The sequence below is a fragment of the Nerophis ophidion genome, linkage group LG07 (assembly GCF_033978795.1).
Source record: "Nerophis ophidion isolate RoL-2023_Sa linkage group LG07, RoL_Noph_v1.0, whole genome shotgun sequence".
Taxonomy (NCBI): domain Eukaryota; kingdom Metazoa; phylum Chordata; class Actinopteri; order Syngnathiformes; family Syngnathidae; genus Nerophis; species Nerophis ophidion.
Window position 1 is genome coordinate 2,628,675 of NC_084617.1, and position 12,045 is coordinate 2,640,719.

Consider the following 12,045-nt stretch of genomic DNA (forward strand, 5'->3'; position numbering starts at 1 on the left):
CAAAAAGCCGGAAATGTGTCAAAACGTTGTTATTTTTTTCTAAATATCAAAAGTGGGGATTTTTTAAAAATGTCAACAAGTCAGACATTTTTTTCTCCAAAAGTCGAGATTTTTTCCAAGTGTCAAAAAGTTGAGATTTTTTTGTAATTGGCAAACATCTGAGATTTTTTTGTAAGTGCCAAATAGTCGGAAATATGTTCGTCAAAAAGTCGGAAATATTTTTGTCAAAAAGTCTGAATCTTTTTCTCAAAAAGTCGACATTTCTTCTAAGTGTCAAAATGCCGGAAATGTGTCAAATAGTCGGAATTTTTTGTAAGTGTCAAATAGTCTGAATTTTTTTTTGTCAATAAACCGGGATTTTTTGTAATTGTCAAAAATTTGAGATTTTTTGTAAGTGCCAAATAGTCGGAAATATGTTTGACAAAAAGTCGGAAATATTTTTGTCAAAAAGTCTGAATTTTTTTCTCAAAAAGTCGAGATGTCTTCTAAGTGTCAAATAGCAGGAAATGTGTCAAAAAGTTGGTATTTTCTTCTAAATTTCAAAAGTGGGGATTTTTTAAAAATGTCAAAAAGTCAGACATTTTTTTTTTCTCAAAAGTCGAGATTTTTTCAAAGTGTCAAAAAGTTGCGATTTTTTTGTAGGTGTCAAAAATTTGAGATTTTTTTGTAAGTGTCAAATAGTTGGAAATATTTTTGTCGAAAAGTCAGAAATATTTTTGTCAAAGTCTGGATTTTTTTCTAAGTGTCAAAAATTCTGAATTTTTTTCTCAAAAAGTCAGAAATATATTTGTCAAAAAGCCAAGATTTCTTCTGACTTTGTTAAAAAGTTGTTGTTTTTTTCTAATTTTCAAAGAATGGGGATTTTTTTTTAAATGTCAAAGAGTCTGAATTTTTTTTGTCAAAAAGTCGAAAAAAATTTGGTGAAAAAGCCAGGATTTTTTGGTAAGTGTCAAAAAGTGGGGATTTTTTAAAAATGTCAAAAATTCGGAAATTTTTTTCAAGTGTCAAAAAATCTGAATTTTTTTTGTCAAAAAGTCTGGATTTATCTACGTGTCAAAAAGTCAAGATTTTTTCCAAGTGTCAAAAAGTTGGAAATATTTTTGTCAAAGTCTGGATTTTTTTAAGTGTTAAAAATTCAGAATTTTTTTCTCAAAAAGTCAGAAATATGTTTGTCAAAAAGTCAAGATTTCTTCTAAGAGTCAAAAAGTCGGAAATGTTTTTGTCAAAATGTTTTTTTTCCTCTTCTAATTTTCAAAGAGTGGGGATTTTTTAAAAATGCCAAAAAGTCTGACATTTTTTTGTCAAAAAGTCGAAAAAAATTTGTTTAAAAAGCCAGGATTTTTTGGTAAGTGTCAAAAAGTGGGGATTTTTTAAAAATGTCAAAATTTCGGAAATTTTTTGTAAGTGTCAAAAAGTCTGATTTTTTTTTGTCAAAAAGTCAAGATTTTTTTCCAAGAGTCAAAAAGTCGGAAATATTTTTGTCAAAGTCTGGATTTTTTCTAAGTGTCAAAAATTCAGAATTTTTTTCTCAAAAAGTCAGAAATATGTTTGTCAAAAAGTCAAGATTTCTTCTAAGAGTCAAAAAGTCAGAAATGTTTTTGTCAAAATATTTTTTTTCCTCTTCTAATTTTCAAAGAGTGGGGATTTTTTAAAAATGTCAAAAAGTCTGACATTTTTTTGTCAAAAAGTCGAAAAAAAAATTGTTAAAAAAGCCAGGATTTTTTGGTAAGTGTCAAAAAGTGGGGATTTTTTAAAAATGTCAAAATTTCGGAAATTTTTTGTAAGTGTCAAAAAGTCTGAATTTTTTTGGGCAAAAAGTCGAGATTTTTTTCCAAGAGTCAAAAAGTCGGAAATATTTTTGTCAAAGTCTGGATTTTTTCTAAGTGTCAAAAATTTAGATTTTTTTTCTCAAAAAGTCAGAAATATGTTTGTCAAAACGTCAAGATTTCTTTTAAGAGTCAAAAAGTCAGAAATGTTTTTGTCAAAAATTGTCTGTTTTTCTTCTAATTTTCAAAGAGTGGGGATTTTTTTAAATGTCAAAAAGTCAGAAATGTTTTTGTCAAAAAGTCGAAAACATTTTGGTAAAAAAGCTGGGATTTTTTTGTAAGTGTCAAAAAGTGTTTTTTTTTTAAAAATGTCAAAAATTCGGAATTTTTTTCCAAGGGTCAAAAAGTTAAATTTTTTTGGTCAAAAAGTTGGAATGCTTTTTTCAAATAGTCCAGATTTCTTCTAGGTGTTAAAAAGTCGGAAATGCTTTTCTCAAAAAGTCGGGATTTTTTTAAAGTGTCAAAGTTGGCAATTTTTACCGAGTGTCAAAAAGTCGTGATTTTTTTGTAAGTGTCAAAAAGTCGGAAATTTTTTTGTTAAAAAGTCGAGATTTTTTTTCTAGGTGTCAAAAAGTCTGATTGTCAGCCACGCATAATCATTTTTAATTGGTTGCAGTGTTTGATTGGTAGTCAATGTAGTTCTTGCGGAACAGGAGGTAGTCAAAAAGTTGAACATTTTTTGTAAGTGTCAAAAAGTCAGAATTTTTTTAGCTACTTCTAAATCACTAATCCTTGTCTCCATGGCGACAAATAAAATAAGTTCCTTATAAGTATTATTATCACTGCAGGATGAGGACTAGCTCAACAAACTGTAGCTCATTGGTGTCAAAATGTAAACAAACACCATAGGTGGATCTACACCTGACATCCACTGTAATGATACCAAGTACAGGAGCGTATCTAGTCGATACCACTATGATTACGAAAGTATTTTTTGGCATCACGTCTTCATTTTGTTTTGTTTTTTTGTTTTTTTTTAATATTATGTTTATAAAGTCAGTAAATATGTCCCTGGACACATGAGGACTTTGAATATGACCAATGTATGATCCTGGAACTACTTGGTATCGACATCGATACCCAAATGTGTGGTATCATCCCAAACTAATGTCAAGTATCAAAGAAGAGAAGAATAAGTGATTATTACATTTGAACAGAAGTGTAGATAGAACATGTTGAAACAGAAAATAAGCAGATATTAACAGTAAATGAACAAGTAGAGTAATGATCCATTTTTTACAGTTTGTCCCTCATAATGTATATAAAATAATAGGTGTATAAATGACACAATATAATACTAATTAGGAGTCTTGGTTTGTTTACTTACTACTAAAAGACAAGTTGTCTAGTATGTTCAACATTTTATTGAAGGACTAAATAACAATAATAAACATATGTTTCATCCACACTAACATGTTTTGTTCAAATAAAGACAATAATGACATATTTGGTGGTCCACTTTATTTAGAAAAGCACTGAAAAGTATGGAAATACATTTTGGCCCCGGTACCAAACTATTGTTACCGGGCCAACAATCCAAGCAGGGACTATTTGCTTGAAATGAAACTGGTCTTTGAACAAACACAGTCTGACACTTTCCAGCTTTCCAGGTGAGCACCCGATTTGGCGCAGTGATCCGTAAGTAAGCAAACACAGAGCTTGGTTTATTTAACCACGGGGCTCAGTGGAGTGTGAAGAGCAACAGGAGGTGCTGCTGCCACCACTGCCACACACCAACATGGACTTCTTCGTGTTTGACGCCAACATGGACTTGTTCGTGTTTGCAAACACAGCAGAGACTGGGAGGCTGCTGTCACTCCTCACTGGAAGCAGGATGGAAGGCAGGGAAGTGTCTGGATGATGGATGCAGGCTGCATGTGCATTTCTTGCATACTTTCTCTGGAGGCCTGCATGCACATGTGCTTTCTTGGCGTGTTTGGAGTCGCTGACAGGGCGTGTTTCAGGGGGGGACTCAGAAATGTGCAGGGGGCGACATGTGTATCGACCTAGCTACGCTACTGTACTTGGTATCATTACAGTGGATGTCAGGTGTAGATCCACCAATGGTGTTTGTTTACATTGTGACGCCGCTGACCTACGGTGTGTAGTGAAGCGTGTTTAGCTATTCCTCCATACTTGTAAGAAACATACTTTATTTGTCGCCATGGAGACAAGGATTAGTGATTTAGAAGTAGCTAAAAAAATTCAGACTTTTTGACACTGAGATATTTTTTGGGAATTTTTGACTACCTCCTGTTCTGCAAGAACTACATTGACTGCCAATCAGACACTGAAGCCAGTTAAAAATAATTATGTGTGGCTGCCAATCTGACTTTTTGACAATTGAAAGAATTCTCGACTTTTTGACAAAAAAATTCCTGACTTTTTGACACTTGGAAAAAAATCTTGACTTTTTGACCCCAAAAAAATCTGACTTTTTGACACTTAGAAAACATCCCAGCTTTTTGACCCCAAAAATGTCCGACTTTTTGAAGTTCGGAAAAAATCCCGACTTTTTGAAATTTTGAAAAAATCCCGACTTTTTGAAATTTTGAAAAAATCCCGACTTTTTGACCAAAAAATTCAGATTTTGACACTTAGAAGAAATGTCAACTTTTTGTGAAAAAAAATTCAGACTTTTTGACAAAAATATTTCCCACTTTTTGACAAAAATATTTCCGACTTTTTGACACTTGGAAAAAAATCTTGACTTTTTGACCCCCCAAAAAATCTGACTTTTTGACACTTAGAAAACATCCCGGCTTTTTGACCCCAAAAAATTTCCGACTTTTTGAAATTTAGAAAAAAAAACAGACTTTTTGACCCAAAATTCAGACTTTGACACTTAGAAGAAATGTCAACTTTTTGTGAAAAAAATTCAGACTTTTTGACAAAAATATTTTCCACTTTTTGAGAAAAATATTTCCGACTTTTTGACACTTGGAAAAAAATCTTGACTTTTTGACCCCCAAAAAATCTGACTTTTTGACACTTAGAAAACATCTCGGCTTTTTGACCAAAGAAATTTCAGACTTCTTGAAGTTCAGAAAAAATCCCGACTTTTTGAAATTTAGAAAAAAAAAAAGACTTTTTGACCAAAAAATACAGACTGTGACACTTTGAACAAATGTCAACTTTTTGTAATAAAAAATCAGACTTTTTGCCAAAAATAATTCCGACTTTTTGACACTTAGAAAAAATCCCGACTTTTTGACAAAAATTTCGGACTTTTTGACTACCTCCTGTTCTGCAAGAACTCCATTGACTACCCATCAAACACCGCAACCAATTAAAAAAATATATATGTGTAGCTGCCAATCCGACTTTTTGACACTTAAAAAAATTCCAGACTTTTTGGCAAAAAAATTCCGACTTTTTGACACTTGAAAAAATTCTCGACTTTTTGACAAAAAAATTCCTGACTTTTCTGACACTTGGAAAAAAATCTCGACTTTTTGACAAAAAAAAAAAAAAAATGGACTTTTTGACACTTAGAAAAAACACCCAAAAAATTTCGGACTTTTTGAAGTTCGGAAAAATTACGACTTTTTGACTAAAAATTTCGGACTTTTTGACTACCTCCTGTTCTGCAAGAACTCCATTGACTACCCATCAAACACTGCAAACAATTCCGACTTTTTGACCTTTGGAAAAAATCTCAACTTTTTGACCCAAAAAAATTTGACTTTTTGACACTCGGAAAAAATCCCGGCTTTTTGACCAAAAAATTTCCGACTTTTTGAAGTTCGGAAAAAATCCCAACTTTTTGAAATTTAGAAAAAATCCAGACCTTTTGACCAAAAAATTCAGACTTTGACACTTAGAAGAAATGTCAACTGTTTGTGAAAAAAATTCAGACTTTTTGACAAAAATATTTCCACTTTTTGCCAAAAATATTTCCGACTTTTTGACACTTAGAAAAAATCCCGACTTTTTGACAAAAAATTTCGGACTTTTTGACTACCTCCTGTTCTGCAAGAACTACATTGATTACCAATCAGACACTGTATCCAATTAAAAATAATTATGTGTGGCTGCCAAACTGACTTTTTGACACTTGAAAAAATTCTCGACTTTTTGACAAAAAAATTCCTGACTTTTTGACACTTGGAAAAAAATCTTGACTTTTTGACAAAAAAAAAATGTGACTTTTTGAAACTTAGAAAACATCCCGGCTTTTTGACCCAAAAAATTTCCGACTTTTTGAAGTTCGGAAAAAATCCCGGCTTTTTGAAATTTAGAAAAAAAACAGACTTTTTGACCAAAAAATTCAGACTTTGACACTTAGAAGAAATGTCAACTTTTTGTGAAAAAAAATTCAGACTTTTTGACAAAAATATTTCCGACTTTTTGACACTTGGAAAAAAATCTTGACTTTTTGACAAAAAAAAAAAATCTGACTTTTTGACAATTGGAAAACATCCCGGCTTTTTGACCCAAAAAATTTCCGACTTTTTGAAGTTCGGAAAAAATCCCGGCTTTTTGAAATTTAGAAAAAAAACAGACTTTTTGACCAAAAAATTCAGACTTTGACACTTAGAAAAAATGTCAACTTTTTGTGAAAAAAATCCCGACTTTTTGAAATTTTGAAAAAATCCCGACTTTTTGACCAAAAAATTCAGATTTTGACACTTAGAAAAAATGTCAACTTTTTGTGAAAAAAATTCAGACTTTTTGACAAAAATATTTCCCACTTTTTGACAAAAATATTTCCGACTTTTTGACACTTGGAAAAAAATCTTGACTTTTTGACCCCAAAAAAATCGGACTTTTTCACACTTAGGAAACATCCCGGCTTTTTGACCAAAGAAATTTCAGACTTCTTGAAGTTCGGAAAAAATCCAGACTTTTTGAAATTTAGAAAAAAAAATACTTTTTGACCAAAAATTCAGACTTTGACTCTTAGAAGAAATGTCAACTTTTTGTGAAAAAAATTCAGACTTTTTGACAAAAATATTTCCCACTTTTTGACAAAAATATTTCCCACTTTTTGACACTTAGAAATAATCCCGACTTTTTGACATAAAATTTCGGACTTTTTGACTACCTCCTGTTCTGGAAGAACTCCATTGACTACCCATCAAACACTGCAAACAATTAAAAAAAATGTATGTGTAGCTGCCAATCCGACTTTTTGACACTTAAAAAAATTCCAGACTTTTTGACAAAAATATTCCCGACTTTATAACACTTGAAAATATTCTTGACTTTTCGACAAAAAAATTCCTGACTTTTTGACTACCTCCTGTTCTGCAAGAACTCCATTGACTAAAAACACCGCAACCAATTAAAAAAAATTATGTGTAACTGCCAATCTGACTTTTTGACACTTAAAAAAATTCCAGACTTTTTGACAAAAAAATTCCCGACTTTATAACATTTGAAAAAATTCTCGACTTTTCGACAAAAAAAATTCCTGACTTTTTGACACTTGGAAAAAAATCTTGACTTTTTGACACTTGGAAAAAAATCTTGACTTTTTGACAAAAAAAATCTGACTTTTTGACACTTAGAAAAAACACCCCAAAAATTTCCGACTTTTTGAAGTTCGGAAAAAATCCAGACTTTTTGACCCAAAAATTCAGACATTGACATTTAGGAGAAATGTTGACTTTTTGTGAAAAAAATTCAGTCTTTTTGCCAAAAATATTTCCCACTTTTTGACAAAAATATTTCCCTGTTTTTGACACTTAGAAAAAATTCCGAATTTTTGACTAAAAAATTCGGACTTTTTGACTACCTCCTGTTCTGCAAGAACTCCATTGACAACCCATCAAACACTGCAAACAATTAAAAAAAAATGTATGTGTAACTGCCAATCCGACTTTTTGACACTTAAAAAAATTCCAGACTTTTTGAAAAAAAATTCCAGACTTTTTGACACTTAAAAAAATCTCAACTTTTTGACAATTTTTTTTTTACTTTTTGACACTCGGAAAAAATCCCGGCTTTTTCACCCCACAATTTCCCACTTTTTGAAGTTTGGAAAAAAATCCAGACTTTCTGAAATTTAGAAAAAATCCAGTCTTTTTGACCAAAAAATTCAGACTTTGACACTTAGAAGAAATGTCAACTTTTTGTGAAAAAAATTCAGACTTTTTGACAAAAATATTTCCCACTTGTTGAAAAAAATATTTCCCACTTTTTGACACTTAGAAAAAATCCCGACTTTTTGACAAAAAATGTCAGACTTTTTGACTACCTCCTGTTCTGTAAGAACTCCATTGACTACCCATCAAACACTGCAACCAATTAAAAAAATGTATGTGTAGCTGCCAATCTGACTTTTTGACACTTAAAAAAATTCCAGAATTTTTGAAAAAAAAATTCCAGACTTTTTGAAAAAAAAATTCCAGACTTTTTGACACTTGAAAAAATCTCAACTTTTTGACAAATGTTTTTTTATTTTTTGACACTCGGAAAAAATCCCATTTTTTTCACCCCAAAATTTCCCACTTTTTGAAGTTCGGAAAAAATCCCGACTTTCTGAAATTTTGAAAAAAATCCAGACTTTTTGACCAAAAAATCCAGACTTTTTGACCAAAAAATTCAAACTTTGACACTTAGAAGAAATGTCAACTTTTTGTGAAAAAAATTCAGACTTTTTGACAAAAATATTTCCCACTTTTTGACAAAGATATTTCCCACTTTTTGACACTTAAAAAAATTCCAGACTTTTCGACAAAAAAATTCCTGACTTTTTGACACTTAGAAAAAAATCTTGACTTTTTGACAAAAAAAAATCTGACTTTTTGACAATTAGAAAAAACACCCAAAAAAGTTCCGACTTTATGAAGTTCGGAAAAAATCCAGACTTTTTGACCAAAAAATTCAGACGTTGACACTTAGGAGAAATGTCGACTTTTTGTGAAAAAATTCAGTCTTTTTGCCAAAAACATTTCCCACTTTTTGACAAAAATATTTCCCTGTTTTTGACACTTAGAAAAAATCCGACTTTGTGACACTTAAAAAAATTCCCGATTTTTTTGACGTTTAGAAAAAATCCAGACTTTTTCACCAAAAATTTCCGACTTTTGGACACTTTGAAGAAATCACGACTTTTTGACCAAAACATTTCTGACTTTTTGACATTCGGAAAAATGTCAGACTTTTTGACTACCTCCTGTTCTGCAAGAACTCCATTGACTGCCAATCAAACACTGCAAACAATTAAAAATATTTATGTGTGGCTGCCAATCTGACTTTTTGACACTTTATTGGGAATCTTTTGTCAAAAAGTCGGGATTTTTTTCAAAGTGTCAAAAAGTCGGTAATTTTTCCAAGTATCAAAAACTCGGATTGGCAGCCACACATCAATATTTTTAATTGGATACGGTGTTTGATGGGTAGTCAGTGGAGTTCTTGCAGAACAGGAGGTAGTCAAAAAGTCGGAATTTTTTTTTAAGTGTCAAAAAGTTGAAAAATATTTTGTCAAAAAGTCTGGATTTTTTCTCAGTGTCAAAAAGTCGGGAATTTTTCCAAGCATCAAAAAGTCTGATTGGCAGCCCAACTTCCATCAGTCTACCCCAGAGCAGCTGTGGCTGCAAATGTAGCTTACCACCATCCAGGTGTGAATGTGTAGTGAATGGATGATGGCTTCTAACTTCTTTCTAAAGTGCTTTGAGTATCTACATCAATGTAATCCATTACTTTATCTTTGTCTTTATCATCCTGTTCCAAGTTTCTTTTATGCAAACTATCAACTTAGCCTCAGACTTTCCGACTAAACAAGCCCTAGCAGGAGCGCCCACATGTTTGTAGGAAGTTTCTGCAAACATGTTAATGTCTCGGGGGCCACTTATTTGTCCCCTGATCCACCAGTTAAAAAAAAAAAACTGTCCTCCAGGCTGTTTTTGTGGGACTTTGTGCCCAATGAAGCCGAACAGGGTGCAAAGTGTTCCAGCACTTTTGTTCCGAAGCTGATCAGAATTCTGCAAGTGTGCAGGCGTGTCCTTTTGTGGTGGACTCCACAACTCACACCATCTCAATAGCAAGCACATGGGGGAGAAAAAAACAACAAAAAAAGTTGGACTCATATTAGTGAACTCACCACCAAAGCCCTTCTCCCCCTTCTTTTCTGTAAAATTATTTCAAATAGCAGAGCCTTTAAGTGCTGCTGGAAAACATGCTGTGATCATTATCACTAGCAGGACTTGCTCTAAATGCTCTTTAGTAGCATGGAGACATGTACAGTCCTGGTCAAAAGTTTACGTACACTTGTAAAGAACATGTCATGGCTGTCTTCACTTTCCAATCATTTCTACAACTTAATTGTTCCATCTGACACCACATGGACAAAGATAAGACCTTCTGGAGGAAAGTTCTGTGGTCAGATGAAACAAAAATGGAGCTGTTTGGCCACAATACCCAGAAATATTTTTGGAGGAGAAAAGGTGAGGCCTTTGAATCCCGGAAACACCATGCCTACCATCAAGCAATATTGCCCCCTTGTGGGACTGTGCCGTCACAACTCCCTCCTCCAACCCATAACAGTCCTGACTTAAATGTGTGGACAAGGCTGAAGAAACAAGTCCATGACAGAAAACCAACAAATTTGCACCAATTTTGTGAAGAGGAGAGGACAAAAATGTAAGCAGAAGCTTGTGGATGGCTACCAAAAGTGCCTTATTGCAGGTAAACTTGCCAAGGGACATGTAAGCAAATATTAACATTGCTGTACGTATACTTTTGACCCAGTCACATTTATAGTAGAGACATAATAAATTCATAAAAGAAGCAAACTTCATGAAAGGTTTTTTTGTCACCAACCAGTATGTCCTCGATCATACTGATGTTTAAAAACTCTACACTCGAAATCTATTTTACGTTTCCCGAATGGCTTTTATTGTGAAAGTTACTGACCGTTCAGTCCAAAATGGCGGATGACTGGGTTAACACTCCACAATATATAATAAATACATAGAGCAATATTGCCCCCTTGTGGGACTGTGCCGTCACAACTCCCTCCTCCAACCCATAACAGTCCTGACTTAAACGTGTGGACAATGCTGAAGAAACAAGTCCATGTCAGAAAACCAACAAATTTGCATAAATTTTGTCAAGAGGAGTGGTCAAAAACTAGACCAGAAGCTTGTGGATGGCTACCAAAAGCGCCTTATTGCAGGTAAACTTGCCAAGGGACATGTAAGCAAATATTAACATTGCTGTACGTATACTTTTGACCCAGTCACATTTACAGTAGAGACATAATAAATTCATAAAAGAAGCAAACTTCATGAATGTTTTTTTTGTCACCAACAAGTATGTCCTCTATCACACTGATGTTTAAAAACTCTACATTAGAATCTATTTTATGTTTCCCCAACGACTTTTATTGTGAAAGTTACTGACTGTTCAGTCCAAGATGGTGGACGACTGGCGCAAACACTCCACAATATATAATAAATACATAGAGCAATATTGCCCCCTTGTGGGACTGTGCCGTCACAACTCCCTCATCCAACCCATAACAGTCCTGACTTAAATGTGTGGACAATGCTGAAGAAACAAGTCCATGTCAGAAAACCAACAAATTTGCACCAATTTTGTGAAGAGGAGAGGACAAAAATGTAAGCAGAAGCTTGTGGATGACTACCAAAAGCGCCTTATTGCAGTGAAACTTGCCAAGGGACATGTAAGCAAATATTAACATTGCTGTACGTATACTTTTGACCCAGTCACATTTACAGTAGAGACATAATAGATTCATAAAAGAAACAAACTTCATGAATGTTTTTTTTGTCACCAACAAGTATGTCCTCTATCACACTGATGTTTAAAAACTCTACACTCGAAATCTCTTTCACGTTTCCCCAACGACTTTTATTGTGAAAGTTACTGACTGTTCAGTCCAAAATGGCGGACGACTAGGGTAAACACTCCACAATATATAATAAATACATCGAGCAATATTGCCCCCTTGTGGGACTGTGCCGTCACAACTCCCTCCTCCAACCCATAACAGTCCTGACTTAAATGTGTGGACAATGCTGAAGAAACAAGTCCATGTCAGAAAACCAACACATTTGCACCAATTTTTTGAAGAGGATTGGACAAAAACTCAACCAGCAGCTTGTGGATGGCTACCAAAAGCGCCTTAATGCAGGTAAACTTGCCAAGGGACATGTAAGCAAATATTAACATTGCTGTACGTATACTTTTGACCCAGTCACATTTACAGTAGAGACATAATAAAGTCATAAAAGAAGCAAACTTCATG